A 7,013-nucleotide genomic window follows, 5' to 3' on the forward strand; every position below is an offset into this window, starting at 1 on the left:
CCATCACCTTTTGAAATCCGAATTGCCTACAAATAGGTAATATGTCAAGTACCGTTCTTGACGTTCCAATGTCTCCCGTTTGTATTATGTGAGAGCACAGATGAAAGAAGTCTTCCATGCTTGGCTCGAAACAGACTGCAATTCATGTTGGTCCACATGGGAATGCAACGTAAGATTAACTGGAGAGAGGTCGTCTGGGAGAACGGATACCCGATGCCTTCTTACTGAGGAAGTGAGTTCACAGCACAGTCCGTAACTTGTGTGTGGACAACTGCCTCCTGCCATCAACCCACACAAGGCTCGCTAAATGTCTGTTGTGGATTCCCCCATCAGCGGAAATCTGTGTTCTTAATTTGCTCCGGCAAATCTTTCACATTTACCAAACATCACATTTAAGTCGCAACTTATTCGGTCACTTCCACTCAGTTGTCCAAGTGTCTTCTATGTTCCATCGGAATAGTTTTCAATTTCCACTTGCATTCGCTGTTAAGGTCCGAGAACAGAAAACATAAAGAAGAAGAGGAACAGAAACACCAGTCGCCCATCCCTCGCGTTATACCGATATTCATTCAATCCTTGTTAATATTTCCTGTGAACATTTCCAATCGTCAGTTTCTGTTCTGGTAATCTCCAACGGTCCTCACTTGCGTGACGGTGGGAAAAGTATCGAGGGGGTGGCTGTAAAATTTGTTGAACCAGTCAGTATATCGCATGGACCAATCACCCATCCGTGGAAAGGCGGCAACCGAAACACCCGCGTAAAGTACAGCGGATAAATTTCCTATCACTGAAGCTATTGGCCAACTGGTCGTCCATGCAATTTAAATCTCCTGTAGTGTAGCCTGCTTCAACGGTTCTCGCCTTAGCTCCAACGTTTCCGTTGCTTTCCAGACCAGTTTATTAGTAATATTTTGCTGAATTCTAAAACAGGCTCAATATTCGGGTTAATTTCTTGTTTCGGAAATTTGTGAGTGTTTTCTTTCGGCATTATTCGGTTCCTAATTGCATCTATATTTCATGGGCTTACACCTTCCATACGTTTCATGTTACACCATTTTGCTCTGAGGGAAAGCCTTTTGGAATCTCCATCCACACCCGGATCACTTGGTGTATTTCCGCGATCCACCTCAGACCACCTGCCAACTCTACCTTCAGATGTTCGTTTGTGTTGGGTCGAACGTCCTGCCGTCACCCTGAACGACACCAATGTTCGAACTGTCTGCTACATTCTACCACATTTTGATCACTATTTCCGAGGCACGTCTCCTTTGGAGTTAATTATAACTTCCCCGTGCACAGTATTATATCCAAATAACATATTTCCCAATCGGTTCCTCGCATTCTAATCGAGAAATCCTCCTCATTCACAATGCAGGAAATCATCCTCCGCAATGTTTGCTACTGTCTTGATTTGCCAACATGGGAGGCAACATGAAGGTGTGACACAGCAAGTAAAAGAACATCGGTAAGATTGACAATGGACATTGTGTCACAGTTTCTACTGATCAGTGCAACGACTGGTTGTCCAAAATAGCAAGTGAAAACTCGAACTCACGTCCCGCAGAGAATGGAGCCAAAATCCATCGCCTCCGACTCCTCCGTCATACTGCCACCTACCGATCCGTCCTGAGATAGCATCTCAAAGTTAATTTATTCTATTCGTGTTGCTTCACTGACACCGCACAGTAGTCCACTCCGAGGCGGAATTTTTTTCAGTCTGGCAGACGTTGGGGTTTCCAAGAATTCTGTGTTGTCTCCACGAATTCTGATACATAAGCTTGATTTATACTTTATGGGTCAACTGGCGTCCAACTGTGCCGTAAAATTAACAGATTGCGTCGAAATGCAAATGGACAGAGGCATAAAACGACATATTGTTAGATAAATAGAGAGAAAGGGGTGGGAGAGGGAGAGAGAGATCGGGAGCGAGACAGAGAGAATGGTGATGTGGTGTGTCAGAGAAACAGGGGTGCGAAGTAAGTGAAGATATGGGGAGATAATGTCTTTGTGAGAGAGGTGACCGAGATAGAGAACTTGAGACATTTACACAGAACCAGGCCATTCAACACATTCTGATTATGCTGCCTTTCACCAAGATCTTGCTGGTTTTCTTGTTCAACATGAATTCCCTGCATTTTCACCTGGTCATTTATTCCTTCAAGTTCCAGATATCGACGGAACTCAACCTAAATGTAATGGACGGACTCTGGCATTTCCAGAAAATGAACCAGAAGGGATAAACCCTGCCCTGACGAAAGATATTCCTTCTCCCTTCAGTTCTATATGGTAAACCTCTGAAGAATGTAGGGAACAACATTCGTGAAGCGGGAGACACACAGACGAGGAGTTAAATACCTCGAAGCTGAAAGAGCGACGGTTAGAGACACAGAGAAGGCAAGTTGGTTGCCACACCAGATGTGTCAAAGCTGAACATTTGCGAGTTCCCGGGTGGGGGAGTGAGCAGGAACAGATGTGTCTGAACCATTTGCGGCAACACTTTTTAACTTCGCTGTGCGACTTCGCTGACTCCAGATCAGAAAGCTGCGTGTTCGAATCACGTCGGGATCATGAGGGCCTTATTGTTTTATTACAGCGTTTGTAGCGCGGCCGTTCCACAATTCAAAGCAATTTCCCGTTTGATGTGAACATCTCAATAGCATAGCCTTGATGGGAAACTGTCCGGTACGTGTTTGTTTTTGTCATCGGGACTTTCACTGCTCCGCTTTCATTCCTGACGAAGTGTAGGTCCTTGGATAAGAATGAAGTGGGCTATGCGGTACTGAAGCGGAAAATAGAAGTAGCGGAGATGAGTATCGCAGTCGGTATGGACGATTGGGCCGGAATGCCGTGTTTGTGCTTTAAATCTGTGTGACTCTGAATCTGATCTTGTGTTCATTCCTCCGCTGCCCATCACTCTGATTATTTCTCACCTCCTCGCCTCCTCCACCATACATTGAAATTCCGAGTTGTAATTACTGCTGTTGTTCAGGAATAAAGGAAGTGACTGGATAACTTACTAACGGTTCTGCGGAAGAGTTTGCTTCTCCTCGCGGCTCCCTCGCTGCCAGTTCTCTTTTGAACGGTGTATCTCCAGCTCTCTCCGTCTGACCACGTATATGTCTAATTCTCCCTATCCCGGGGATCAGAGGAAGCCGCCTCCTCACATTATGAAAGTCCAACTAACCAACATTCAGGAATGCAGTGACGCAAATAAGAACGTTGTTGAGACCCTGTCACCATCCTGTGTCCACACGATGTCGCTGTCACTCAGGATATCAACAGACACGCACCCTGCACACGCAGCCTGTATTCGTGACGCTGTTTCACTCAGCTGAATTTCCAGCGGCTGCGGTAGACTGTGGTCAGTGACACGTTGGGAGCTTTTGCTTCAGGACAGAAGTGATGTTGTTTCAGTGAAGAATGACCAAGCCTGGTACATGGCACAGTAGGTGACAGTCCGCAATTCCGATTTCCGTTTCAACTTTATTACAGTAGGTTTTCAAAGTGCAACGGTTATCATCTTCGGTTGACTTGAGAAAAGTCACCGCCCATCTCAGGCAGACACGGAATTTTGGAACATGTCCCTGATGGCTCCCCAGGGCGAGCTTTTCTGTTCTGTCATCAGGAAGGGGCCTTTCTCGGCCCTTCGCGCGATTGTCCATAACAACTGTCTTGAACTGCTATTTCAATAATCCGGGATTGTGTTGCAGTCTGAAAATATCCAACCCCATGTGTAGGCTCATCCGGGGACAACAACTGATAACAGGAACACCGTACCACTCCGATTTCACACTGAACACAGTCCCTTCCATCCGTCAGCTCTCTGCCTGTCTCCCTGTCTGTCTGTCTGTCTCTTTATCTGTCTGTCTGTCTGTCTGTCTCTCTCTCTGAAATATATGCTAATTTACTGATTAGTTACGGAAATAATTGGAGGATTTCCAGACTCCTGTTTAATTGGCGTTTTGGGAGAAGTGAAAAACCACTGAAACTTAGTCTCTGACATGCTACCACAAGGGGTAAGATATTGAGTGAATCCCAGCTGATACACTGTATCACACGGTGTTCCCCTTCTGCCGTCCGACCCTCGATAAACTCAACAGTGAATCGAAAGGGCGTCTTGCAGCTGATGGATGGGAATCTATTTCGGAGCAATACTTCTACCCAATACGATATCAGCTACATTATCGGTGTCAACCAGAGCATGATCTTTCCATCAGTAGGAGACCCTGGGATCCGAGGACACTGGCTCAAAACACAGGGACGTCCCTATAAACTGAGATGAAGTGGAATTTCTTCAGCCAGAGCGTGGTGGAAATCGTTGGAATTTGCCGAATTCGTTGCCACAAAGGCTAAATACTTAATACAGATGTTGATAGGCTTTTGACAGGCAAGGGGATTTAGGAACGGGGAGAAGGCGCGAGGATGTTGTTGAAAAAAAATCAGTAATTATTGTATAGCATTGAATACTCGATGGTATGAATGGCCTAATTATGGTCGGAAATATATTGGTATTATGCCCCCCCGTGTGCGACTCATGTGAAAATAAAAGGATCCCAGATTTTTCCCGTCTGCATCCAATCAACGAAAGTTCTCACAAGTGGAGAACCTCCAGCTCGGTGCCATCTTTTTGCGAGCCTTTCAACGGAACACCCTCTCTGTTGGACACCTCGTCCCGCGTGACCAGGCTAAACATCAGCAAGTCTCTTTACTCATTCATATTGAAAATGCTTGATGTTCCGACACACTGTATCGGAACACCGAAATGATAGCGGTACATTGCTCAGGAAATGTTTATCGTTTATGCTCACAGTACAGTGTGTGGCGGACTGAAGGACGACTCCCCCTTTTCGGGGGAGAGATAAGACTGGAGAAGAAATGTGAGATGGATGTGGAGACTTAGTTTAACTATGCAGCAGCAGTAATTGATATCACGGCTCTGTGGCGCAATTGATAGCGTGTTGAACTTCTACTGCTGCATTGGAAAGAAATTCAAAGGTTGTGGGTTCGAGTCCCACCGGAGTCGGTGTTTGTTTCAGCGAATCAGTTTTGCTGCAAGCAGAGCCCGAGCCTTGACAGGAAATCACCGATGACATTGACTGGTTTGGGACACGGCAACTGCAGCGTGAGCTGACTCGTGGTTTCAGCGCACCAGTTTGGGGGATGTTTCCGCATTCTATTGTTTGTATTTCAAACGTTCCCTGAAATTCAGTGGATTTTGACTCAGAGGGCAATTTACCGGAAAGCAAGTTCGGAACGTTTATCGAAAATGTCACGAGCAGTCTGATCCACGGATCAATTCTGCAGTACCGGCTAGGAGATGGTTGGATCAGAACGCTGATGAATTAGGCTGCGACATGTACGCAAAGTGTGTGTTTGAGGAATGGTCAGTGCTGAGCTGTTGTCAGGGTCATGTCAACCCAAATCCAGGAGCGCACCGCAATAAAGATGTTGCATGTTTTGCCCTTTCGTCTGTGGTTTCTGCTTTCTCGGTCGCAGATTTGCTGACAACCCGCAGCTTGCCCAAGTTCCAAGCACAAAGTCGTGGTGCATTTCGACACAAAAGATCACTTAAAATGTCCCCGCACAAATACTTCACAAGGACTATCATATTGTTACGCGACGTTCACTTCCTGCTGACACGCAGGCTAAACAATGCGCACCCTGTGTTTGAAGAGTCGGTTTCTAAACATCTACTTGTGCGGGAGCTTTGCGAATGGTAGAAAACTGATAACGTCTCAGGGTGACATCACCCTGGAGCACATCACATACTGTGCCTTCAGAAATTGTGTGTCTCCTTCCTTCTTTGTGTGTGTCTGTGCGTGTGAGTGAGAGTGTTGTGTGTGTGCGCATGTGTGTGTGTGTGAGAGAGAGAGAGAGAGAAAGAGAAAGTGAATGTGTGTGTACGGACCATAAATGTCGGAGATAAAGTAACTGATTGAACCTGATGGCCGATAAGAGTTCGGAATGGAGGAAGGTTGTTGGAGAGGCCAATATAAACTGTCTCGTTTAATGAAATATCACATCGAAACTCTTGAATTGGACAGGTGGATAATGGTCAAACGGTCATGCTTCTCAGAGGAGCATTGCTGAAAGAATGAAATTCAAGACGTTATCTGGAATGATTCCTGATTCAATCCCAAATTGTCCGACTTCCTCAGCTCATTGATTTCAGAAGATCACCTTCCTTCGACAACACAAGGTCGATCAACCCACCTCTGACAACAGCAATTGGTACCGCAGCTCAGAGGGGGTATCGACGTTCCCCGAGAAACATCATTGTGCACGAATAATAGAACCTATTCAGCCTCCAACTTCCCCAGTGAACAGAACCTACCCCCAGCACACGAATTTCACCATTACCCTTGATAACCTTGAAAATATGAAGCAGCTTGAAGATGCACTGTTGTATTCTGTGGCTGGGAGCTGCAGCTTTCCGATCCCAAAGGAATAAAAGGGCCCACAGCCACATAGACACGTGCACACTTCCCAATTCCCCATATTCTGGGAACCTACCCAATCACTATTTACTTGCACCTTCCCTACTTCCCAACTAACTCCTGTTCGCTCCATCACATCCATGAACCGCGACCTATGAACTTTAACAATTATAGCCTCCGAACATACTTGCCTCAATTACAGGTGTTCTGTACATTATCCCCTGTGTCAGCGCTCTCCCCGATCGAGCTAAACCGGGGTAAATGATTATCTTCTCGTTCATTCATTACTGGAGAACATATGGAGCACGTAGCGCGGTGTTTACCACAATGCCTCAAGTATGCAATTGCTGCAATGCGCGTAAACATGCCCTCAAAACAAGGACCGTGTCGGTGGCCCCACAGAGGGGAGGGAAAAGATTAAGGACAACAAGATGAAGTGCGCAGACTTACGCGTGTGTATATTCGTCTGCGTATACGTGCATCTGTGTGCGCGATGTACGTGTGTGGTGTCTGTTTTTTTGTCTTCAGATATGTGCGTGTTTGCGCGAATATGTGTGACTGAGCGTGTGTTGATGT

General features: G+C 46.1%; 1 non-coding gene across 1 annotated transcript; it reads left to right on the plus strand.

Moving 5' to 3' along the window:
• Positions 1-4,932: 4,932 nt before the first annotated feature.
• Positions 4,933-5,023, plus strand: trnar-ucu (transfer RNA arginine (anticodon UCU)). The gene is given in 2 exon segments: positions 4,933-4,969; positions 4,988-5,023. It is a non-coding gene; the product is annotated as a tRNA-Arg (tRNA).
• Positions 5,024-7,013: the final 1,990 nt, after the last annotated feature.

The sequence above is a fragment of the Pristis pectinata genome, chromosome 20 (genome assembly GCF_009764475.1).
Source record: "Pristis pectinata isolate sPriPec2 chromosome 20, sPriPec2.1.pri, whole genome shotgun sequence".
Classification (NCBI taxonomy): domain Eukaryota; kingdom Metazoa; phylum Chordata; class Chondrichthyes; order Rhinopristiformes; family Pristidae; genus Pristis; species Pristis pectinata.